General features: G+C 50.9%; 1 pseudogene; it reads right to left on the bottom strand.

The window, feature by feature from the left end:
• Positions 1–1,913: 1,913 nt before the first annotated feature.
• LOC135577704 (cilia- and flagella-associated protein 52-like) lies at positions 1,914–19,471 on the bottom strand (annotated as a pseudogene).
• Between the last annotated feature and the right edge of the window lie 6,806 nt (positions 19,472–26,277).

The raw sequence follows: 26,277 nt of genomic DNA, 5'->3' as shown, positions 1-26,277 counted from the left end.
CCTGCCAAGCTCTGCCCCTCCACCCAAAGCCCTGCCAGCTCCCCCTCCCCGAGGCTGCCCCCTCCTTGTCCCCTCTCCTCCTTCCCCCCAGCCCCTCAGGGCGTCCCCAGCTGCTGACAGGGTTCCCCAGAGCATTCTGCCCCCATCTCCCCATGGAGCTCCCCAAAAGGCAGAGCTTGGGCTCCCCAAGGACCTGTCTCCAAGCCTGGGCTGGCAGCAGCTGCTCAGAGCCAACAGAGAAAGCACAAACCAGCACGTCAGGGCAGGGCTCAGAGCTCCAGCACCCCCGGGACCCCCCAGAGCCAAGACCCCTCTGGCCACCACCTCGCCTGTCCCAGCCCCGCTCTCCTGGCAGCAGAGGGAGCAAGGCCACCCCCGATGGCCTTCAAACAACATGAGCCACGCACTCGCTTCTGATTTTTAACATCTTGTTTAGACAGGTTAAATAAAATTAAAATCAGGTGGCAGTTCATGGCAGATGCAGAAAACCACCTGAAGGGAGGAAATTCAAAGCAAAGGCTGCAAGTTTGGGGTGTTTTTTTCTGTTTGGTCGGGTTTGTTTGCCTCTCTGTGCCCAAGGAACCTGCGTGTTTGGGAGCAGAGGGCATGGAAATCCTGTGCGCAGTGCTGCAAGAGCTGGGGACTTTGCTACAGGGAAATTAAAGGCAATGAGCTCCCCCAGCAGCGCCAGAAACCCTGACCAGGGCAGGTCCAGCCCCTCAGCAGCTCCTCTGAGCGCTTTGCAAAGTTTCATGGCAGCAGCAGTTTAATTGCAGCAGCAAGTCCCTGGGGAAATGTCACCCCACAGGCGTGTGTCCCTGAGCACAGGGGGCTGCCACGCCAGGATCAAAGTGCTGTCCTGTCCTTGTCCCTGAAATGGATGCAGGTCCGCAGCACACTGGCCTGTGCCCTGCAGGGATGTGACATGCACTCAGCCACAGGGCCTGAGGCCACTGGGTTGGGCTCCCATGGCACCATCCCCTGGTGGCACCATCCCCTGGTGGCACCATCCCCTGGTGGCGCCACCAAGACCAGCACGGCGCTCACTCTTGGGCTCCGTGAGGGTGGCCGGGACAGTGAGTTCGCCCACCCAAGGGAGGTCAGAGCTCAGCTGAAGGCAGGAGGTGGGTGACGGCAGTGGGGCTGGAGGGACAGCGGGGCTGGGGGCATTTGGCAGGGCAGAGCAAGGCCCATGGGGAGGACGTGGCACAGGAGAGGGTGCTGGGAGCTGGGGGTGCTGGGAGCAGCAGGGGGTCCCAGTGAGTGTGGGGGGCACAGGGTGCAGGTGGGATGTGCGGGGCAGGGGGTGCGGTGGGTGCGGGAGGTGCCGGTGGCTGAGGGAGATGCCGGTGGCTGAGGGAGATGCCTGTACTCTGCCCGTGCGCTGCCTGTGCGCTGCCTGTGCGCTGCCTGTGCTCCGCCTGTGCGCTGCCTGTGCTCCGCTCTCTGCTCCGCTGCCTGTGCGCTGCCTGCACCACTGCCTGCACTGCTGTCTGCACTAAACACAACAGACTGAATTGAAACAACAAGTTATTCATTAAATAAGAGACAGGAGAGTGCAGAGAAGAGAGAGACCATGTGAAAGCAAGAGAGAGCCCACAAATGAGTAGACGTACAAGGCAGATGATGCTGAGACGGGCAGGAAAGGCGGCAGGAACAACGCAAACTGTTACAACAACTGCCAAGGTGATTTTCGGAAGTGATGAATCCAAAACAAACAGCAAATTCTTAGCTCCCCTGAAAAAAATTGAGCTAGAAAGGGTATCTAAGGACCTGGTAAATGCATACCAGGGAGTAGAAATATACTGTTTACTCTAAGAGAACAAACGATTGACAACAAACTGAGTGGTAAGAAAAGAGCATTTCCAGGGCCGGCCGGGGAAGCAGCAGCCCAGCAGCTCCGGCACCGGCTGTCAGCCCGAGCTGGGCTGTTTCCAGATGAGGACGGCACCGTCCGCACTCACGCTCACCATGTACTTGTTCGCGGGGCAGATCTTGAGGCGGGTGATGTTGCCGCTGTGGCCCACTCCCACGTGAGTCACCGTGCCCTCCTTATAGTCCCACAGCTTCACCAGATGGTCGTCACCACCTGCGTCAGGCACAGAGGAAGAACAAACGATTACAGTGACAGGACAAGGGGTAATGGGATCAAGCTGGAACACAAGAGGTTCCACTTAAATTTGAGAAGAAACTTCTTCTCAGTGAGGGTGCCAGAGCACTGAACAGGCGGCCAAGGGGGCTGTGGAGTCTCCTTCTCTGCAGACATTCAAAACCCGCCTGGACATGTTCCTGTGCGACCTCACCTGGGCGTTCCTGCTCCATGGGGGGATTGGACTGGATGATCTTCTGAGGTCCCTTCCCATCCCAAACATACTGTGATACTGTGATACACCGAGTTCTGCTGCTTTTCGTTCCCCGCTCCCAGGCAGGGGAACGCTGCGGTGTTCCTAGGAAGAGCAGGATATGTTTTCTTGGGCATTATGGCAAAAACTGCTTCTGTGCTGCTGGGGTCAGTGTCCAGTGAAGGGCTCAGGACCTTCACCAGCAGATCCCAGTGAGCTACAGCAGCATCTTCCCAGTCTGAACTACAGCCTGAACCACAGTATTTTTCTTCGGTGATTCATGTTCTTTTCCCCTTTAGCTGACCCCTTTTTTCAGCTTTTTCGCACTGTACTGAGATCCTTGGTTCACTGCCTTGCTTTTCCTGGTCTTAAGACGACCTCCTTTCTCCAGCTCCAACCACGCACTCACCTGTGAAAAAGGACGCCCCGTCCGATGTGATGTCCATCCCGTTGATGGAGCTCGACAGAGAGCCTTGCACTTCTCTGATTGCGGAGCCATCGAGCACTTCCCAGTACACGATCTAGAGAGCAGAGCAGAGCGGGGCGCTCAGCTGGCCGTGAGCAGCACACGGGTTTCAGCACCGCCCTGGGACACAACCTGCTGTGCAGGGACAGGAGTTTCACCCCAGAACCAGCGCCAGACCGTGTGTTGTGCACTGCAGAGTTCCTGCAGCTTTGCTCACCTTTCTGTCTGTTCCACTGGTGATTATCTGGTACTCTCCGCGATGGTAACACACGCATTTGAACAATGTGTTGTCTAGGATCATTTGTTTTCTCACGTAACGCCTGCAAAACACCCCAAAAGGAGACAGAGCAACAGCGTCAAAACCCAAACTTTGCCTGCCTGGAACGTCTCTGCCTGTGCTGTACATCAGATCTCTCTCCTTGGATATTCTCAGGCACTGCTCTGAGTTCAGGGTTCCATGAAGCCCGTTAGGCTATCAGTTCTGTTTCCATCACAGCTGCCCTGTAGGACTCTTGATCTGCTGTCGTACGAAATGAAATGTTTAAACCCAGAATGCTTTCCAGGTGCTGTTCCCTATGCCAAGGTGTCCTCGGCCTTACCCCAGTGCAGAAAGTCTGCAGATCCGCAAGAGCTCGACACGAGTCACAAAGTTCTGGAAAACAGAGCTAGTGGGAGACTTGGGAACTCACCCGCTCCACCTTGGCCAAGCAGGATCCCGCACAGGAAAACAACCGCAGACAAAGGTTTGTCTGAGCTTTTCTGAAAAGCTTCTCGAATTGGAGGTTCTACATTCCCTGACCCGATTGTTCTTTCTAGAAGTTTTTATCTCTTCGTGCTCTTTTTCCCCTCCTCCTCGCTCTGTGGTGTCCCAAACCGGGCACAGTGACCCTACAGATATCACCAGCACTCCAAGTGCCTTCGCAATACTAATCTGTCGCCTTGCTCAAGATCCCAGATGACGCACGTTCCGTCCAGGCTGGCTGTGACACCCTCTTTGTCGTTCTTATTAGTCTTGATGCAGGACACGGCACCTCTGTGCTCCTTCAGAACTTCCCTCAGCTTCTGGGTTTTCTCACCAATATTCCAGATCCTCACCTGAAAATCAGCAACACACATCTGCTCTGGTACCAGCTGGTCCTGCCGGAGCTCAGGAGGAGCTTTCCTGAACTCTGCCTTTCTCTGCCAACACGTACAGCAGCTCAGTCCCAACCGTCTCCATTGGCCTGTGGGTTATTGGTGCAGCTGACCTGTGAAGCTCAACTGAGTTCTCCACAGTGTAATCCACTTGCTTCAGGAATTCGTGGCCATAAACCCCAGGCCTTGGTTTTGCCAAGTGCCCGCTCTCCCATGCTTCATTTTACACAGCTCTTGATCAGGAAAAACCACCCAGTCCACGATCTATTGCCAGTGGTGCTTTCAAGATCAAAGCACAAAGCTGCTGCAATGGAATAGAAAGGAGCTACCCGCTATTTGTCCTACAGAGAATGCCAGGAAGGAAATACAGAACAGCTCTTTAAAGCTTCGATGTGAAACACGTGCCTGAAAGCACCTCTTTTCCCTGTGCTGGTAACAGCAAAAACCTTTCTGCTTTGAGGCCTTGATCCTTCACACCTTGCACGTCCTGTCCCACTAGTGCCAAACATTGCAATGTCTGTTCACCTCGACATTCCACTAAGGCCAAATCCCAGGGAAAATTTAGACATTTCGACACGGGCATCAAAGGCAGAGAAGAGCTGACCTTCCACGCTTTCGAGGCTGATGCCGAGTTCCCGAAGGGATCTGGATGTCCAGTTGCCACTTGCTCAAAGCTCAGAGCATCCCGATCCCTTCAGCAACCCTGAAGTCACAGCTTCCTGAGGACTGATTCTGACAGAACCATTAGCACCGCAGAGCAGCTTTTTTGTGTTCCCAACGAGTACTGCAAGTGCGCCCCTGCGGTTCTCCTTTCTGCTTAACCAACCTTTAGTTGTAATTCTGTCTCAGCTGCACAAATGCAGCCAAATAGAGGGGAGGGACAAATGAACAAAAAGGATTAAGAGCATATTCTGCATTAGAAGGATTTCCAAAACTGCCATGCCAGAAGAAATCGGGGCACTGTTTTACACGATGCCCTCTGAGAACAACAGCACATCTCAAAAGCTGATATCTTTGAACTCAGCCCTTGGCTCAAGCGGCAGCTCAGAACAGCTCCCGTTCTGACTGAGCACTTCCAGGCAATTCGCAGGCCCTGTGATGAGCGCACGAAGCTGCTCCAGGTTTTGAAGCACAAATTACCTGCCCGTCACCTCCTCCGCTAATGATCTGTTTGCAGTCGCTGGTCGCAGCAATTGCCGTCACTCCCAGGTTATGGGCGTTGTTGATCTCGTACATTGGCTCTCCCGTAGGGCACAAAGGCGCGGATTTTCCCGTCATTCCAAGCTGATGAACAGAAAGAAAGAGACTGCCCGGGCGCACAGACTTTCCTCACACTGTTGTCGCTCTTTCCTTTCCAAACCAACCCCTTTTTATAAAGAAGTTCCCACATAAGGCCCACGCTGTTAGATCACCAGCATACCCGTGAAAACCACTGTACTGCAGATGAGCCCGCAGAGCTACGGTCCCACACACACTGTTGAAATGTAATTGCTTTTGGACTCTGGCTGTGGACAAAGTGGTTTGGTAACCATGGGGAGGCTGCACGGCTGCTCTAGGACTGCAGGAGTCCCTGTGTCAGCAACTTGCACATGGCGATGGACGGCGGCTTTATGCAAATGTGCTCTACATACATCACAGGTGAAGCTGCTGCACACAACAAGGTTGATATTTTAGAATTAGGTAATTTAAATAAGACTGAACCGCTTTCTGGATTGCCGGAATTCACTGATCCAAAGCAAGGTCTCCAGCCCTTGCCTTCTACCCTCACCGCAACTGCAGCACCAGGACAGCGGGGCTGCCAGCAAAGTCCATCGGACCAGCTGCAAGCAAAGAGGCCTTTGGGTGTCGCCATGAACTCCATTTAAACGCTTTCCCAATTTAATCTCCTCTTCGTTTTAACATACTGATGTTTATTAAGTTGAGCAACCACGGCTTTGGACTGACCATTACCTGAAACGATGACCATGCCGTCCCTCGTCACCTCGACCGCGTGGCAGGTGACGTTGGGGACGGTGATTCGCAGCCGCTCCAGACGTTCCGGCGTGTACCGCACTCGAATGTCGTTTGTGGAGCAGGTAACGAACAAGTCCCAATGTCCCCTGGAGAGTTCAGAGAGGAGAGGTAACGAGGAGGGGCACACAGAAACGCTCCTTGCTTTGTCACGGCTCAAATCGGCCTCCAAAGCTCGGCTTTGCTAACCTGCAGCTGGGATCTGCCCCACAGGGATCCCCATGGCTAAGACAAAGGCCTTTTTTGGAGGAGCACCTTTCTCACATGGAATTCCCCTGGTTTGGGTTCTCTTCAAAGATTCATTTTAAGGAACAGTTAAAGTTAAACTAAAAGAACTCTTTCTGCTGAAGCTGTGACGTTTATTCCCCATATTCAATCTCTAAACAACTTCATGTGTTCTATAGAATAGACACAAAAGTGGGTGTAAAAGTGCTGACTGCCCAGGTTTAACATCAGCCACTAAGAGCAGCCTCACATTGTAAAGATGTCATTTGTTATCTTGCTTACTGGATGATTCCCATTCAACAGCGCTGAAGGCAATAGAAATGATGGCAAAGTCTGTTCATAATACACTTGTTATAAATGTTGGAATAAAACAAGACCTGCAGCATTTCAAAAGCCATGGGACACAGTGCTTTGAAATAAGCTCTAAGCCACTCGTCCTGGGGATGCAACAGAAAGTGACATCTAGAAAGGTACCGCGAGCTTTTGTTCAACAGCACCATCAATGCCCAGAAAGATGAACCAGGACAGAGAAAACCGGCACAACACAAGTGTGGCCTCTTTCAAGCCCAGCTTGCACGGGTGCTTTATCAACCAGGATAACATCAGCAAGTGAAGGATTCTGAAATAAGCCAGAGCAGGGAAATTAAGCCCGTATTTCCCCATCAGCAATAGGCTTTGTTCAAGAGCAGGCAACAGATAAGAAGTTCAAACATCTACGCAAGGATGTAGTCCTGTAGTCCTTACAGTCAGCACTAATGGCTGTGACACAGGCGTGTCAATCAGCGGTATCAGCAGCACATCACCCTAAAGCTCCACCTGATTTTCTCATTAGATGAGAAGATGTGGGTTTGAGGCTGGCGGCAGGCAGGGAGGAGCGCTTCCTGCACCCTGCACTCCCTGCACCTCGGTGACATCTGATCCTTTGTGCTGGGCCGAGAAGCGAAGCAATAAAAATACGCCAAAAATGTTCATTTGCATCAAAATCCCATTTTCCATCTGGAGAGATGATCCACTGTGGGTTTAAAAATACAAAAGAAAGAGTCACGATGCTACTACCCAGGAAGGGGACATTTGCTGTGCGTTCACAAGACAAATGCAGAGCGACCCTGGGACAAAAGGGGGAGGCTGCCATCCCTGCCGGTGCCCAAACATCAATAATTCAGGTCTTTTTACTTATCATCCTTTCTGCAGATCAGTGATTTTTCCAGTGCTCCAACTGAACTGCTGCCTTCTGCTTTGAAGCAGCTGCTCACCGTCCCCCCGGCGTTTTTTGGGCAGGTGACAGCATCGCCCGTATCAATCATCCCAACAGATGGTACCAGGCTCTGGGTTCCTGTGGTAAAAGCTGCGCACACAGGCACCCTGACCTCAGCGGCAGCTCCTCAAGCTTCTGCACCAGCCAAATACAGCCCAGCCCGTTATACTCACTCAGGAAAAACAATGTCGTTGACGGCTTCGGTGTGACAGACGGCGACCAGCTCCTCTTTAAATGTAGCGTAGGCACTGCGGTGCATCTGGCCTTTATTTGTCCCTAGAAAGAACTGGTCATCCCGACCTCTACACATCAGGGAAGCGACAGCACCTTCAACTCGCATTCTCCTGTGCAAAGAAAGCAAAGGTTTGGCCCGACATTGACCTCGAGGAACTTTCATTTTCCAGCTTCTCGAGAATTCGACTGTCGCTGTTTCCCCAAAAAGCTCCGCACTAGGCTGTGATATCAAGACGCAAGAGCATGGGCAGGACTAACATTCCATTCCCAGTCACGTTTCCTACTTCCCATGATCTTGCCCGTCCCACCTGCTGCTCTGCCAGGGCTGGCACAGGCAGCGCTTTGGAGACTTGATTTCCTGCACCAGGGCCTAAGGTAACAACAGCTTTGTTGATATTCTTGCTCAAGTGCACCTCAATATCCCACTTTCAAGGATATTTCCAGACAGTTTAGACCTTCTGGGAATAGTTTCAGTCGTACAAAGCTAAGCTTGCAGAACTGTACACTTGAAGGGGATATTCAAGCAATGCCAAATGAGTAGGTGTGAGCCCAATTTTCAAATCACGTATGGGGAAATGACGCCTGCAGCTTTCTATCTGGTATGCAGAAAAAAGCCTTGCAAATACTCCAGCACTTCCAGACACGTGCCTATAAAATTAGCAGAGCCCTGCTTTACAATCCCATGACCCCCAACAAACCCTTTTGGAGATGGCAACTACTACTCTTTCTCACCCGGCGTAAATAAGCATCATTCTATTGACTTCAACAAATCTGTCTGGCTTGGCATCAGTTTAGGATCTGACTCCTACTGCTCCAAAGGAAACAACAGTCATTTCCAAGGAAGGATCAGAGGGCACTTCCCTGCAAACGCACGCAGTCATTTTCAGTTTGCTCCAACCTCATGACGCTGGAACCAGACCGTGTATTGTGTCTGCAGGACTGAAAAACTGAGACTGACTTGGATTATGCCTTTCCATAGAAATGACTGGTTCTCATACCGTGACCCTTTTGGAGGAATTGTCACCTCTCCCCTCCTGATTCTTCCATCTACAAACTCACTTCTTTACTTGGCAGTCTGAGCCTGTACAGAGAGCTACAGTCCCTTCTCCGGTGCCGACTATTAAACCTCCTGTCTTCGGCAAAAGCAAAGCTGTGACTCCCTAGGAGAAAACAGGATGAAAACGCAATCGGATGGGAGCAGAGGCTCCTTGCTGCTGCAGCCACGCTGAACAGCACAACGGAGTCTCTACCGGGCTCCCGACGGCGGTGCTTATCTCACTCCAATATGGCTTTGTCAGTGTTTTGCCACTGACCTGGGCTAAAGAGTGGCTCTCTAGAGGGAGAAGGGAGAAAAGAGTTATTAATTGCAGGTCTAGATGAACTAATACAGTACGAGGAGCGAGCAAACAGCATTATCTTGGATTCTTCAGAGCAGCTGGGACCACGTACAGAGCCTGACCTCATCGCAGCAAGCGATACCCACATCGTGGAGCGGCACTCGCGCTTTTCCTTCCGCGTGTCCTTCATCCAACAGCCACGAAAACAACAGAGGATACAACTCAGCTTCAATGGTCTTTCCTACAGCTCTTTTTAGGATGATCCTCTGCGTCTCAGGCCTCTCTCTCTGCCTGAAAGATGCAATCCCATCTCCCACCTATTAGGAATCAAATACGTTTGTCACAGGAAAGCTTTGGAAATGAGTCAGCCCATGGTCAACACGGGTTTCTGCTGTTACTGAGCAGAGCAGATCAACGGGAGGCCAGCCACTGGAAAAGGAGAAATGCTGTTCGGTGGATAAAGTACCAGGCTACAGGAAAAAAATGCATGACAACAACATCAACAAAAAACACCCAAACAAATGAAAACAGTCCTCAGCCTTCCACAAAATACAAGTGTAAGAAGAGTCAGATCTGCTTCAGTTCTGCCACCGGTGAAGTAATATTACTGTTCCATGTACAACAGATTAATTCTTGAAAATCACCAAGAGACTCCAAGATAGGCTGCCAGAGGAGTGAAATGACTTCTGTGGGGTTAAATCACAGTATCACAGTATCACAGTATGTTTGGGATGGGAAGGGACCTCAGAAGATCATCCAGTCCAATCCCCCCATGGAGCAGGAACGCCCAGGTGAGGTCGCACAGGAACATGTCCAGGCGGGTTTTGAATGTCTCCAGGGAAGGAGACTCCACAACCCCCCTGGGCAGCCTGTTCAGTGCTCTGGCACCCTCACTGAGAAGAAGTTTCTTCTCAAATTTAAGTGGAACCTCTTGTGTTCCAACTTGATCCCATTACCCCTTGTCCTATCATTGTTTGTCTCCGAGAAGAGCCTGGCTCCATCCTCATGGCACTCACCCTTTATATATTTATAAACATTAATGAGGTCACCCCTTAGTCTCCTCTTCTCCAAACTAGAGAGACCCAGCTCCCTCAGCCTTTCTTCATAAGGGAGGTGCTCCACTCCCTTCATCATCTTTGTTGCCCTACGCTGGACTCTCCTGATATTCTAACTTGGGAAAATATCCCTACGAGCTTGGGCGAACTTCTGCATGAGTGAAATGGAAAGGACAAAACCATGAAATAAAGGAGCTTTGTGCCACCAAACTGGAACTGAAAACGAAGTTCCCGTCCCAGAGGCGCCTGCAGAACCTGTGGCCGGCGGCTGTTCCGCCCAGACAGACCCGCAGGGATGGGCAGGAGCTGTTGGACTGACACCGCAAGTCACAGTCCAGACTCCAGCAGCATTTGCCGCTCCCAGGTTCATAAGCACCATTGCCAGCCCTTGGGATCCCACCAGCAGGTTCGCAACGTTCAGATTGTTTCTCCTTTAAGCCCGAGCCATTATGGGAAAACAACAATTTCTGTTTGGTGGTGGCTCTTTGGGGAAAAACAATGCCCAGCTCCAGCATTTAGTGTTGTGAAAGCACCAAGAAGTCAATTCTCAAAGAGCGACCAAGAGGCGACTCAGAGTAATTCTGTATTTATTCCCCAGGAAGAAACCCCTGTCGTGGGCTTGACTTGTGACTGGGGAACACACACAGATGTCGCTGCTTTAGGATTCAAAGTCTGACATCTAAGCAGCACCCCCAGCCTTCCTGTGCTTCTCAAGCATTAATCTGGCCTAAGCCCGGGAAATGTTCAGCATTTAACACCTTCAGAGGGTTTAGAAAAACCAAAGCCACAAAGTGTTGGTTTTGTTCGCGGAAAGGACTGAAGGTCTAAGGAAGGAGAGAGAAGAAGTGAAGAAAGAAGAGAAAACAAAATGGACATCTGAGCTGTTTAGACCCAGAAAGGACACGGAAAAAGCCACAGGCGAGGTCTGATGAATCTGGGAAAATTACTTTGCTTCTATTATCCATGCAAATAGAAGCAATTGGTTGTTTTTAAAGGCTTGCTTATACGTTTTAAAGGAAAAAACCCCAAATCACCATAAGCGTTACTGTGCATTCCAGCGCTGGCAATGCAGGCAGCCTCACACCTACCTACGCATCGGCTTAAAGACGATTTAACTTGAGGATCAAATAACCATGGGCTGCAGAAAAGAACCTGACACACGCTCTCCCGCTCTGTGATTCACCAGCACTGAGCTCCCCGTTCGCCGGCTCCAGCAGCAGCACATCCGCAGTCTCCTGATGGGTGACAAACACGACCTGCGGAGAGGATCTTCTGCCACATTCTCACAGCGGCAGCGGCGCCGGGTTTCGTGCAAATATTCTCAGCAAACGCACAAGAACAAAGGGATTCTTTTGCATTAGAAAGACGATCCACAAGCAGAGCGGTTTCTGAGCAATGCTTCTGGAAACTTCCTCCGAGGCGCTGGCAGCATTTGGCGAGTCCCCTGTTATCACGGGCCCATCACCTGGCTGCTGAGCTCCTGGTCTGCGGTTTTGCCTGTAAAATCTTCCACCTCAGACGCCCTTTGGGTTCAGCGTTATGGCAGGTGGCAGCATTACAAATGCAACCTATGACTACGGAGTTTATCTGATTACAGCTGCCAGTGCTCTTGTAGGTGAAATGCAGAGTCTAACGTAGGAGGTTAAAAATATCTCCGTTCATTATTGACTGCTCACCCAAAGAAACCAGCGCTTTCAAGTACGACTATAAATAAAAACCCCATCAGAACTGCAGCCTGCCCGGTCCCTTCCTGCAGGGATTCCTGCTCTTTGTCCCACTCGGATCTCTTGCAAAGTTCTTGAGCGCTCCGTGAACTCTTCCAGCGCATCTCCTGTCAATATTTATTTCTTTTTACAATGCAAATCACTCCAACTACTTCTGAAAATGCGTTTGCAATTGTACATCCCTCTTCACATTCCAACGGGTGCCTTACAGCTCCTCAGGCCCGCGGCAGGGAGCAAAATTAATGCTGCTGTTTATTCCAGTCTTTATACACCTTAGAGACAGGCACTTAAACTTCATTCCAGGTAGATGGAAAACAAGTTGCTTCATCATAACAAACTATTTTGCCACTCCTCTTCAAAACAGAAACCAAGAGATCTTCAGATCGTGTCTATATAATCAACACGTTCTTATGTATCTAAAGGCAAAGTTCCTTTAAGGGTGCCCCACCTTGTTTTCAATAGAATCGCCTCCTCACCCCGCAGTATCTAAACCCTTTACAGATGTGCTCGGCGTGGGGTGGCTGTGGACTCCAGGTTTGCAGTTTCATGCTTTGCCACCGGATCGTAATTCCCCGGTGCAACTGGTGAACATGGGTTGCAGAGGTTTGTTCTCAAACACAGACAGCATTGCAATGCGTGGCTCCGGAGGGGAGAAGTTTTGGTACAAGTGCTAATGCAAGGTACATTTTCAAGAAAGACACACAAGATGTCTTGGTTAGCAACGAGATGGACTAAATTGTGTGGAAACAAGGATGCAAATAGTTTTGTTTTGATAAACGCTGTGGTTTTGACTCGAAAAAACATCTGCAAAATACCTCTTTCGGCACTGGAGGTGAGGCTACAACTGGAAATTTCTGCCGTAAAACACGAGATCCTACGTGTGTCCAGCGAGCACTTGTTGACAGTCCAGTGACAAGGCGTGATTTGTGTGCAGAGATGTGCAGGGGGTGGGCGGAAAGGGAATCACAGCACGGAGCTGGGAAAGAGAGCTGGAAAGTATGAGAGGGGATCTGTGGCCGAGGCACTGACAGTAACTGCAGAGAAAAACGTCCCAGCGCCTTCCCAGTGACGGCAGCAACACGGGTTTGCCCTGGTGAATTCCCCTCCTCGGGCACAAGGGAAGCGCATTGGGAAGAGCGAGGGAGAGAGCAAGAGGAGAAGGGCTGACGGGGCTGAGCGCGTCTGACCGAAAAGCCTGTGAACAGGAACGCCTGTTTGAAGCGGGAGGGGAAAGGAGGAGACTGGGAGGACTCCTCGCTATTTCCATCCAACGGGAATGTCTCCTTTTCTCTCCCGGCTCCCCCAACGACCAGTGCCACATCCTAAGAAGCTGCCACCACATTACAGTCACAAACCCAAGCTGAAGCCAGATTAGCGCCTACCAGCTCAGGGCTCGTCCACAAGGCTGGCAGGCGGCTGTGATGAGACCCACTTCTGGATCTTCCCTTCTCCTCAACACCTTGTCAGCCTCTTGCACAGTCAAGGGGCCTGTTTGCCCTCAGCTTTTCACTCTCAGAAGCCATGTCAGCTGAAGCTCATGATGCTCCAAAGGTCTCTGCCACAAACTGCCGTTCCTATGGATCTGCCTTACGATAAAACCCCTCACAGTACGCACTGGACTGTGCTCTGGCTTTGAGCCTTGGCTTTTTCTTTTGGACCCCCAAACGGCACAGCATCCTGCTCGTGACCCTGCCTGACGGCTTCTTTAGCAGTGCTCTCAGAAGTGTATTTTTGGTGAAGTTTTGTTTCAAGTGCATTTGGCACCTTTCCCTCAGCCCTGAGGACAAGGGAGTTCAGGCCCTCGGGTGGCTTCAACCAGGGGCTCTGGGCGAGGTGCACGTGCTGCGAGATGGAGAAGGACTCAAAGCACGCAGGCATTGGAAGGGGAGGTGACAGTCACCAAGACCTTGGCCTAAGAGACAGCACAGAGCAGCCACGGGTCCTGCGTGGACGCAAAGCCCTGCAGGGGGGCAGCCGGACAAGGGGCTCAACCGCGGCCAGTGCGGGTGTCCCCACACGGGGACACACCTGCAGCGAACTTACCATTGCCAGCAGGAAACAAAACACATCCATTCCTGTCCTTTAAGAGGGACACAGAGAAAAACTACTTGCATTCCTACAATATAAGTGGGAAAAACAAGTAATAACTTCTCCACCCTTCTGGAACAGATCAACATTGAACTGTATTTCAAAGGATTCAGTGGGTCCAAGTTATCCCAGAGACATGGGCCTGCATTTGTAACGCAATAAATATTTCATCTGGAAGGGGCACGTACATGGTTTGGATGCACCTGTCCAAGCAAAGTTCAGGAGGTTGAGAGAAACAAGCCCAGAGGAGCGTTTTCTTTGGGGCTGACTGCTGAACTGCTCTTACAGCCCCTGTGGGCTTGTGCTGCTCTCAGAGCAGATCTGCTGCCCCGCAGGACAGCAGCCCCGCGGCATCCCCACCAGCACAGCCGGCCCTCCCGCGGCAGCGCTGCCCCTGCTGCTCGCTGCTGGGCGTGCTGCTGACGCAGCCGCAAAACACATCCCAGCTTAGGCAAGGGATAGACCGAGACGCTACAAGAAGCCTTTTCTAGCACCAAATAACGAGAAATCAACAACAAGTGTTCTAGCTGGTGCCGATTGTTTTATCATTACAGCTGCCTGCACGCAGAATTCTTGTACGACCACAGGTCAGAAGCTCCTTATTCAGGAGATAACTCCTGTTTGAGGATGCTCAGACCCACGAGTCCCAATTAGAGACAAAAAAAAGCTCAGTCAAAAAAACCCTTGGGGTTATGAAGTCAAGAACTCAGAAGTTAAAAAGCAATAGAATCAATGTACCCTGTGCAACCTTGTTTTGTCCAAATTGTGCATACGCATTACAATAAACTCTTGAATTACATGATTTATACTGCCTTTTTCAGTAAGATCTCTGCCTCATCAGTGGCAGAATCAGAACAGCAAAAAGACGAAGGGAAGTGGGGGAATGGGATGGGGAACAATCACAAAAAGAAAAGTTCAGTCCAGACAGTTTAACACATTTGTGAGATCTGACTATAGGACCTTACAGCAGTAAGTGCGGGAAAGCCTCTCAAACAAGCGCTTCCACCAGCCTTCCCAGGAACGTCCTCTGTCTCACTCCAGCTCGTATCTTCTTAAAAGAAGCAAAAAAGTCAGGAACTACTCCATTTTTATTACTGCTTTTCACTTCCTATGACGTTTACCAGATTAATTGTACAAGAGTTTGTGGGATGACACACGAGATTCAAGTAAAACCCAAATTCTGAGCCAAATGAAGCTCAACGAAGGCGGGACAATGGGCTCAGCCTTCAGCATCAAGACCGAGACACAAGGAACTGACAGCGCAGGAAAAGCGTTAGTCTGAGAATCCGCTTTGTGATGGTTCTCCCGCAGGTTGCTCTACCTTCAGTCACTGACAAAGAGCAGGACAAGGACAGAATTGGAGTCACAGAGCTGCTACTCACCATGCTCAACTTCATCTTCTGGGGCCCACAGGCAGTCAGCACCTTGCTGCTTGTGTTCACTCTCAGGACATCTCCACTCGTCGTGCCAAGATGAAAATCACCATCATCGTCTGTCATCTATAAGAAAGCATAAAGAAAAAGAGATCACGGTCTGGATACTGAGACCCGTGTCCCACGCCTGACACTGGGCTGCATCAACAGCTTTAGTTCAGTGGATTGCCAAGAGTTCACCTGGGGGAACCCAGCCAATGTTTCTGTTCCATCACACGCACAGATCCAGAACACTGCTGAACGCCAGACACTTTCTAACCAAATCTAGATCATATTTGGAAGCATAAAAATCCGGGTGCCGGAGCCCGTGACCGTAATACGTGCTGCTTCTCTTGAGGAGCATCCAGAACACTCTTTCCCAGAGGCCGTGGGAGATCAACGGCCATGGCCAATGCTGAGGAACTTCACTGCCGTCACGCGCTTGGGACCAACATTTCCAGCATTATTAGAGAAACTCGTGGTTTTTCTCTAGTCTGTACAGAGTTTCTTAGTTTAGCAAAGTCATCTTGGCTGAAACGTACCTGAACACACACGGTGATTCCTCTCAGTTGCCCCGCGTAGCATTCAGATGGATGGATTGTTTTAGTTGCTGTGTCGAGTTCCCACACTCGAATGGTGAAACTCTAAGAACAAATAGAGTGGGATCAAACCCACAGATGCAGAAACCTCCAAGTTTTTTCAGTACTACAAGATGTAAAAAGCCTTCACAAGGCTCCATTATTCTGATCTTTCAATACGGAGAAAAAGAACAATATCAGAGAAGTCTCTTATGGAAACTTTTTCCGGGGAAATCAAAAATCTTAAGGCTTCAGCAAAAACACATGAGGACACTTTCAACTCTTTTCTAGTGCAATTTAATTGACGATGTCAGAGACGATGTCATATCTTTAAGCAGAGTCACCCTTACATTTACCAAAGTGCTAAAATTGCAAAGGCGAGCACTCATAAGTGCGAGTGCAGCCAAGAGCATCCAAAGCCGTCCCTGATGTACAGGGAGGTGCAGGCCCTCAACGCGTTTAAACGTCAGCCTGGATATATGGGCGCTGCCGCAAATCCTTGCAAAACGCGACGTTTTGTACGACTTTTGTTACAAGCCAGTGACCAACTGTACATCACATCTGGTGAGGACAGGAGATCATCCAACGACCGGCAAGACATCACTGTTTCGACATTAATTAGCCATTGTTCAGGGGCACTCATTGACTGCTTTTCTTGTGTAAACACTGGCAACTAAATATGTTAAACACCGCACGGGGAATGCTGAGTACAAAATCCTGCTATCAGGAGCAGAAGTGACGCACGTGGGCCCCTGTGTGCTGCTCTGAAAACATCTTGTTACATGGAGAACAAGCAGAAATGCCTTAAAGCTACAACCTGACGGGTATTCATGAGTCCATTCAGAGTAAAAAGAAACAACACAAGCACACAGTTGCTTAAGTCTCCTTGTAGTTCAATAAAGACTCTTTGTCAAAGGAAATAGGGCCAGGGGTTCTCTCGCTCTGCTCGTTCCTCTCAACAAACCCTTACTTTCCAGCAGTGACAAACACCTCGTCCCTGCAGCTGGAGCACATGACGACGTTGGCATTGCCGGCGCTGCGCGGCGAGGCCGGGCTCCCGCACACAGCCTCTCTCTTACTGACGTCCCACACCATCACCCTGCAGGAGAAGAAAGCCTTGAAACAGCTTCGCTTTTTGACATTGCTTGGAAGTCAATTACTAAAAAACAAAAGCAAGACAAAGCCTATTGTCCTGCAGTCTGTTCCTACCAGGACACACAACAGAAGTAACTTTGTAGAGATTCTACCCAAGAAAAAACTTGTCACCAAAGTGTGGAATTGCAGTTTACATCCCCTGCTCCTGAAGCAAGGCTACGTGGATTTATCAGATTCCTTCTGCGGAGCACGACTCAAATCATACAGAATCACAGAACAGCTTGGGTTGGAGGGACCTTCCCAGCTCCCCAGTGCCCCCCTGCCATGACAGGGACATCTTCAGCAGCTCAGGGTGCTCAGAGCCCCGTCCAGCCTGGCCTGGGATGTCTCCAGGGATGGTTCAGCCACCACCTCTCTGGCCAACCCGGGACAGGCTCTCACCACCCTCCCTGGAAAAACGTCTCAGGCCGCCCATAGAATCTGATTCTTGTCAAAAATCTTGTGCCAAGAAGCGGAAATCCTTACCTGCCGTCGTCCTGGCCTCCCAGGGACACAAGATAAATGCCTCTGGGCGAGAACGAGAGTCCCTCGACTTTGCCCTCGTGCAGCGAGAGCCGAGCAAGTAACTCCTGCTTTGGGAAATCCCAGAGGATGACGTCTGCCTGCGGGGCAAAGCAGAAGGGGGGGATGGCAGAGCATGAGATGTAACTCGCAGGATCAGGGAGAACAACGTTCTCTGGCAGGAAAGTTGTTCGAAGGAGCCCAGCCCAAGCTTCTCTGCAGCCCTGGGCACCCCTGACACAAAGAGGCTTCAGACTGGGTGCTGTAAGAAGCATTATTCCAGCTGAGCACTTGAGTAGCTCTGCTTCATTTCAGCACCTACATTTACCCTGAGACACTGAGTATTTGACTTAGGTTTTAAAATACTGAAAGCACTAAAACCTGATCCCTTCCAAGTGTCTTGAGGTCTTTCAAATAGGCAAAAATAAAACGAAAAGAACTTCAGAGGTCTGAAAATGCAGGTAGGTACCTGTCAAGGGCTTTTGAAAGTCCTAAGCAGCTCTGGAACTCAGGTCTCACTTGAAATAAACCAGCATTTATTAATTAATGTCCAATGAGATTTTGGCTGCCACACGCCCACAACACTTTGGAAAAAAAGGACTGGAACTAAAAATCCCTCAATCCTAGGGAGACTGCTTCATGTTTTACAAAAACATAAAGGCACATCCAGCAACGGAGTAACTACAATTTCCCATTCCCTTCAACATCTTCCCATTGCAGATATTTATTTTCCAACAAAAGAAAAAATAAACACAAGGTGTTCCCACCACTGGCAAGCCAACTCCAATTTCTCTGGTCAATACTAAGCGGTTAAAATCAGAGCATTACCCACCTTGAATCCAATGCAGGTGACTTGTCCTGAAGCGACGTACATCCCATCCCTGGACACGACAACGCAGGACACGTTATCGGCGTGGCCGTGCAAGAAACTCTGTTTCTTAGTGTCCAGGTGCTGAATCAGCACCGTACAGCCCAGGGGGTACAGGATGTGCTCCCTGTCGGGGTGGCAGATGAGGCCACAGGGAACATGTCCTGCAAGAGAAACGGGTGAAAGATCCGCTGGCTGCCAACAGTTCAGGGGCTGCAGAAACCACTGGCTCCCCACGGTTTACCTCACAAGGCGAGGGGGGGGAAGGAAAAGAACCTTCCAGTTCTCCCCAGAGCTGTTCAGCAGAACAACCCCGTGTCGAACAGCACGGTCACCCTTGGAATAAGTGATGGCCAAAATTGTTAATGTTGAACAAATCGAGTAGGATTCAATTATATTATGCATATTGTTGTAAGCAGTAACTGCGCTTGTGCAAGTTTGAGTATGTTTTGTAGAACCTTGTAGTAGTAGTTAAGCCAATGCCTGGATTGCCTGGATGGTGCCACAGGTAACAGGACTCCCGGATGGTGCCACAGGTAACAGGACTCCCGGATGGTGCCACAGGTAACAGGACTCCCGGATGGGGCCACAGGTAACAAAGTTCCAGAGACGGAAATTCCCAGCGTGTGAACGAGCGTATAACATATATAAGCACACACGAAAAGTTGAGTGGTGTGCCTGTTGGCGGAACTGAGCTTCCCCCGGTCACCCAGCGCTGTTTTGCCTAATTACCGCTTGCTAAATAAAATCGATTGATCGACTCAGAATCGATTTATTGGCTCTTATTTATAACAAATGTGATCTGTGTGTGGCGCAGGAGCTTCCCGTCCACTTGCTCCTCCATTCAGTCAGGTGCTGCAAGAGAGGGACAGAGAAAGAAACAGTTAGGACCGGATTAACAACCTCGTCATCCCTGTCCCCAAACCTGCAGGCGGCCTAGGAGGCCTGATCTAAGTTTGGCTCTTCTCCCTCTCTTTGCTGGAATCCTTCACTGCACAAATTTCTGTCATGAACACTCTCTGAACCAACCTGATGTGTTCATAGTTCCCAGCCCAGCGTCCATTCCTCAAGGTACCTCAGCATTTCCCTTTGAAACCACAGCTGAGTGCCATCCCGTCCTGAGCTACCTCAGCATTGCCCACTGCAGCCTCCCCGACGCCATCTCCTCCCTGAGCTCCCTCAGCCTTTGCCGCCAAAGCCTCCCCGATGTCACCCCTCCCTGAGCTCCCTCAGCCTTTCCCGCCAAAGCCTCCCCGATGTCCCCCCTCCCTGAGCTCCCTCAGCCTTTCCCGCCAAAGCCTCCCCGATGTCACCCCTCCCTGAGCTCCCTCAGCCTTTCCCGCCAAAGCCTCCCCGATTTCACCCCCTCCCTGAGCTCCCTCAGCCTTTCCCGCCAAAGCCTCCCCGATGTCACCCCTCCCTGAGCTCCCTCAGCCTTTCCCGCCCAAGCTCCTTCCCGCCGTCCCGCCCTCAGGCTCCTCCGCCGCTCCCGCCGCTCCCCCCGTTCCCGGCCCCTCCCCGCGGCAGCGCCGCCCCCGCCCCTCGCGCCCCCTGGCGCCCCCACGGCGGCCCCGGCCCCGCCTGCGCCGCTCCCGACCCGGCGCTGCGCCCTCCCGCTCGCTTTCCTCCCTCTGCCCTGCGGCACCGCGGGCTCCCCCCTCCGCCCCACGGCCCCGCCCGAGCCCCGCGCAGCGCTCAGCCCGGGGCTCCCTTCCCTCACAGCCGCCCGCGTGTTTCCCCCTCGCCCCTTGCCCGGCCCGGCCCGGGGCCGCGCTCTTGCGGCTGGCTGCCCCTCGCCTTCCTCCTGCCGAACCCAGCCCGTCCCTCCCCCTCCAGCCTCCCCCCTCAGCCGGGACCGGGGCGGCCCCGTCCAGTCTCCCCGCTGTCCGCCCGCAGCGCGGCCCCGGCCCCGGCGGGTCAGCGGCAGCGGGGCCGGGAGCGCTCGGGCTGCGCCCGCCCGGGACGGCCCGGGACCGAGGGCTCCGCCGCTGCAGCCCGTTTCGTGCCGTTTGCACCCCGGCTTACACGGCTGCAGCCTTCCTGCTGCTGCAGCTCACACATCTTTCTTCCTTCTAACCGCACAGCAGGTCACACTCACAAACGTTCCGTGCTCGCTGGCATAAGAACATCTGCAGAAGAATCTACAAACATTACACAGATATACCACCGACCACAGCTTTCTGAGCTTTCAGGTTAAAGTTCCTGCAGATACCCATGTTTCAATCAAACAGACACCACCAGCAGAGCTGCTGCCTCTGCCGTCTTTGCTCAGAAAGAAGTGACAACACCAGAAAACACATTGGCAGCTGGTGCTTTGACCAGTGAAGGTGGGATCTACAAAAGTCTGATTAAACCAAGCAGCCTGAGGTCTTTATCAAGCTGCAGATCTGCCAGGAATGCTGAAATGCAAGAGTTTACTCCTGCACTATTCCACAATGGAACAGCCGCTTCATATCAAAAATCATCTCAAAGTTCCAAACCGGTACATTAAAAAGCTGTCACTAGGTATCAGAAGACCACTGCAAGATCTTATTGCTTTTGAGTTAAATCATAATTTTTCAATAAACCAAAACCCAAACAATTTCTGCAGTCTGTTGCTCATCCTCCTGTTCATTCATTAGCACTGCAGCAATCAGTTTTTATACGACGTGTCAACAGAGGCGATTGAAAAACCCCAGACAAAATTTATTGAACCCCACGGACCCCCCGCCCTCCCTGCCCCCCCTCCCCCTGAGCCCCACGATCAGCACCTGGTGCGGGAGAGGAGCAGGACTCGACAGACAGAACCAGAAATGCGACTGCGGGGAGAAGCAAACACCAAGGCAGTTACAGCTTCCTTAACGTTCCAAATCTGATGTCTTCCAAACCAAAGCTTGCGAGCGGCGGAGGAAAAAGCTGAGACGACTCAATGTGAGTGACAGAGCATAGTTGACTTTATTGGTCCAGGGTACACATATTTATACAGATAACCTAGATAAAGCATCTTAGATACAGCATTCCAGATACAGCATCCCAGATACAGCTTACTAGACACAGCATCCCAGGTAGAGCATCCCAGATAAAGCATCCCGTATACAGCTTACTAGATAGAACATCCCAGATACAGATTCTGAGATACAGCATCCCAGATACATCATCCCAGATACAGCATCCCAGATACAGCATCCTAGATACAGCATCACAGATACAACATCCTAGATACAGCATCCCAGATACAGGATCCCCGATACAGCAGCCTGGATACAGCATCCCAGATACAGCATCCCTGATACAGCATCCTAGATACAGCATCCTAAACACACCAACCCAGATACACTATATCCGATACAGCATCCTAGATACAGCATCCCAGGTTCACCATCCTAGATATAGCATCCAAAATACAACATCCTAGATACAGCATCACAGATGCAACGTCCTAGATACAGCATCCCAGATACAGCATCCTAGATATAGCATCCATGGTACAGCATCCCAGGTACACCCTCCTAGATATAGCATCCAAAATACAACATCCTAGATGCAACATCCTGGGCCAGGATAAGAACGTCTGCACCACCACAGGTCAAAGCCCCCGCAGGGCAGCAGGAAGGAAGCTGCTGATCGAGGCCGTCGCTGTGGCACTTCTGTCAGTGCTCACGGGCCAGAGAGGAAAAGGCGACTCATTTCTTCTTGTCATTGCAGAACGAGCTCCCTGGGGTCGTGAATTACATCAGGCTGCAAGTGCCGAGCAACTGGGGCCACCCGGGCTACACCTGCCTGTATCGCTTCAGGGTGCACGGTGATCCGCCCAGAGATGGGGCAGACGTTCCTGTTTCTTCTATCAATAAATTCCATTAATGTTCACACAGTCGAGTTCCCGTCTGCTTTGCCTGTGATGCTGCCTGGTCCTCCCTGAGCTCACTGGAGCTCCCCATCCTTCTCTCAACCACCAGCTTATGGGAGACTTCAGGAGCACACAGCAAGATTGTCCTTGTTAGGGAAAATGGAAAACTCAGTCACAAACCTGCAGGAAGCCTGACATGCACACACTTGCTGCGACACAGGAACATCAGCCTGGACACCTGCCTGGACACCAGAGATTAAATTAATGGACCATTTTCTTGTGCAGGAATAAATTAAGGATCGACTGAGTGGAACCATCTGTTGTTACCTGTTTTCACAAGAGGCACATGCTGCTTCAGCTTCCACTTTCAGTCTTTTGCCAATGAGAAAATGGAAGAGTGTGTTTTTGTAAGAAGGAAACCTTAATTGGAAAGTTGGTTCATGAACTGTTTTGCCTCTCTGGGCACCTATGGACTGAATAGCCCAGGAACCGTTACAGAGTGATTAGCAAAGCAATCCCAGGACACTTAAGAGATCCCATACCCACACCAGTCTGTCCTTCCTTTTGACCCAAGCTCCCCAAGGCCCAAGGCCAAAGAGACCCATAGAGATACACAGGGACCCATAGGGACTCATAGAGACCCATGGAGACCATAGAGACCTATAGCGACCATGGATACCATAGAGACCCATAGAGACCATAGAGACCATAGAGACCATAGAGACCCACAGAGACCATAGAGACCATAGAGACCACAGAGACCATAGAGACCCAGAGAGACCATAGAGACCATAGAGACCATAGAGACCCATAGAGACCATAGAGACCCATAGAGACCCACAGAGACCCACAGAGACCATAGAGACCCATAGGGACCATAGAGACTGTAGAGACCATAGAGACCCATAGAGACCATAGAGACCCATAGAGACCATAGAGACCATAGAGACCCATAGAGACCCACAGAGACCATAGAGACCACAGAGACCATAGAGACCCTCAGAGACCATAGACATCATAGAGACCTATAGGGACCATGGAGACCATAGAGTCCCATAGAGACCCATAGGGACCATAGAGACCCATAGAGACCCATAGAGACCATGGAGACCATAGAGAACCACAGAGACCATAGGTACCCATAGAGACCCACAGAGACCATAGAGACCATAGAGAGCATGGAGACCATAGAGACCCACAGAGACCCACAGAGACCATAGAGACCATAGAGACCCATAGAGACCATGGAGACCATAGAGACCAATAGAGACCTTAGAGACCATAGAGACCATAGAGACCATAGAGACCATACAGACCATAGAGACCATAGAGACCATAGAGACCACAGAGACCATAGAGACCCACAGAGACCATAGAGACCATAGAGACCCATAGAGACCATAGAGACCCATAGAGACCCACAGAGACCCACACGGACCATAGAGACCCATAGGGAACATAAGAACCATAGAGACCTATAGCGACCATGGAGACCATAGAGACCCATAGAGACCTGTAGACACCATAGAGACCATAGAGACCCATAGTGACCATAGAGAATCATAGAGACCCATAGAGACCATAGAGACCATGGAGACCATAGAGACCCACAGAGACCATAGAGACCCATAGAGAACCACAGAAACCACAGAGACCCACAGAGACCACAGAGACCATAGAGACCATAGAGACCATAGAGACCATAGGGACCCACAGAGACCATAGAGACCATAGAGACCCATAGAGACCATAGAGACCATAGAGACCATAGGGACCCACAGAGACCATAGAGACCATAGAGACCCATAGACACCATAGAGACCCATAGTAACCCACAGAGACCATAGAGACCCACAGAGACCATAGAGACCATAGAGACCACAGAGACCATAGAGACCATAGAGACCACAGAGACCATAGAGACCATAGAGACCATAGGGACCCACAGAGACCATAGAGACCATGGAGACCCATAGAGACCCACAGAGGCCATAGAGACCCACAGAGACCATAGAGACCATAGAGACCTACAGAGACCATAGAGACCATAGAGACCACAGAGACCATAGAGACCATAGAGACCATAGGGACCCACAGAGACCATAGAGACCATAGAGACCCATAGAGACCATAGAGACCCATAGTGACCCACAGAGACCATAGAGACCCACAGAGACCATAGAGACCATAGAGATCTACAGAGACCATAGAGACCATAGAGACCACAGAGACCATAGAGACCATAGGGACCCACAGAGACCATAGAGACCATAGAGACCCGTAGAGACCATAGAGACCCATAGTGACCCACAGAGACCATAGAGACCCATAGAGACCAACGGGGACCATAGAGACCCATAGGGACCATGGAGACCATAGAGACCAATAGAGACCATAGAGACCTTAGTGACCATAGAGACCATAGAGACCCATAGAGACACACAGAGACCCACAGAGACCATAGAGACCCATAGGGACCATAGAGACTGTAGAGACCATAGAGACCATAGAGACCCATAGAGACTATAGAGACCATAGAGACCCATAGAGACCTTAGAGACCATAGAGACCCACAGAAACCCACAGAGACCATAGAGATGCACAGAGACCACAGAGACCATAGAGACCACAGAGACCCACGGAGACCATAGAGACCATAGAGACCCACAGAGAGCATAGAGACCATAGAGACCACAGAGACCCATAGAGACTATAGAGACCCATAGAGACCCACACAGAACATAGAGACCCACAGAGACTATAGAGACCATAGAGACCTACAGAGACCATAGAGACCATAGAGACCACAGAGACCACAGAGACCCATAGAGACCATAGAGACCATACAGACCATAGAGACCCACAGAGACCATAGAGACCATATAGACCATAGAGGCCATAGAGACCCATAGAGGTCCACAGAAACCATAGAGACCCACAGAGAACACAGAGACCACAGAGACCATAGAGACCCACAGAGACCATAGAGACAATAGAGACCTATAGCGACCATGGAGACCATAGAGACCCATAGAGACCCATAGGGACCATAGAGACATTTAGAGACCCACAGAGTCCCATAGAGACCATAGAGACCCATAGAGATCCACAGAGACCATAGAGACCCATAGAGACCATAGAGACCCATAGAGACCCATAGAGACCATAGAGACTCATAGAGACCCACAGAGACCATAGAGACCCATAGAGACCCACAGAGAACATAGAGACCATAGAGACCCATAGAGATCCACAGAGACCATAGAGACCCATAGAGACCATAGAGACCATAGAGACCCACAGAGACCCAGAAGGGACCATAGAGACCCATAGGGAACATAAGAACCATAGAGACCTATAGCGACCATGGAGACCATAGAGACCCATAGAGACCTGTAGACACCATAGAGACCATAGAGACCCATAGTGACCATAGAGAATCATAGAGACCCATAGAGACCATAGAGACCATGGAGACCATAGAGACCCACAGAGACCATAGAGACCCATAGAGACCCACAGAGACCACAGAGACCCACAGAGACCACAGAGACCATAGAGACCATAGAGACCCATAGAGACCATTGAGACCGTAGAGACCCATAGAGCACCATAGAGACCTTAGAGATCATAGAGAGCATAGAGACCCATAGAGACCCTCAGAGACCCACAGAGACCATAGAGACCCACAGGGACCATAAAGACTCTGGAGACCATAGAGACCATAGAGACCCATAGAGACCATAGAGATCATACAGACCATAGAGACACAGAGAGATCCACAGAGACCACAGAGACCATAGAGACCATAGAGACTCATAGAGACCATAGAGAGCATAGAGACCATAAAGACCCACAGAGACCATAGAGACCATAGAGTCCATAGAGACCCGCAGAGACCATAGAGACCATAGAGACCATAGAGACCCACAGAGACCCACAGAGACCATAGAGAGCATAGAGACCATAGAGACCATAGACACCATAGAGACCCATAGAGACCATGGAGACCATAGAGAACCATAGAGACCGATAGAGACCGTAGAGACCATACAGATCATAGAGAC

Source organism: Columba livia, unplaced genomic scaffold (genome assembly GCF_036013475.1).
Source record: "Columba livia isolate bColLiv1 breed racing homer unplaced genomic scaffold, bColLiv1.pat.W.v2 Scaffold_134, whole genome shotgun sequence".
Taxonomy (NCBI): domain Eukaryota; kingdom Metazoa; phylum Chordata; class Aves; order Columbiformes; family Columbidae; genus Columba; species Columba livia.
The sequence above is the reverse complement of the archived record's forward strand: the minus strand, read 5'-3'. Positions and strand labels throughout refer to the sequence as shown.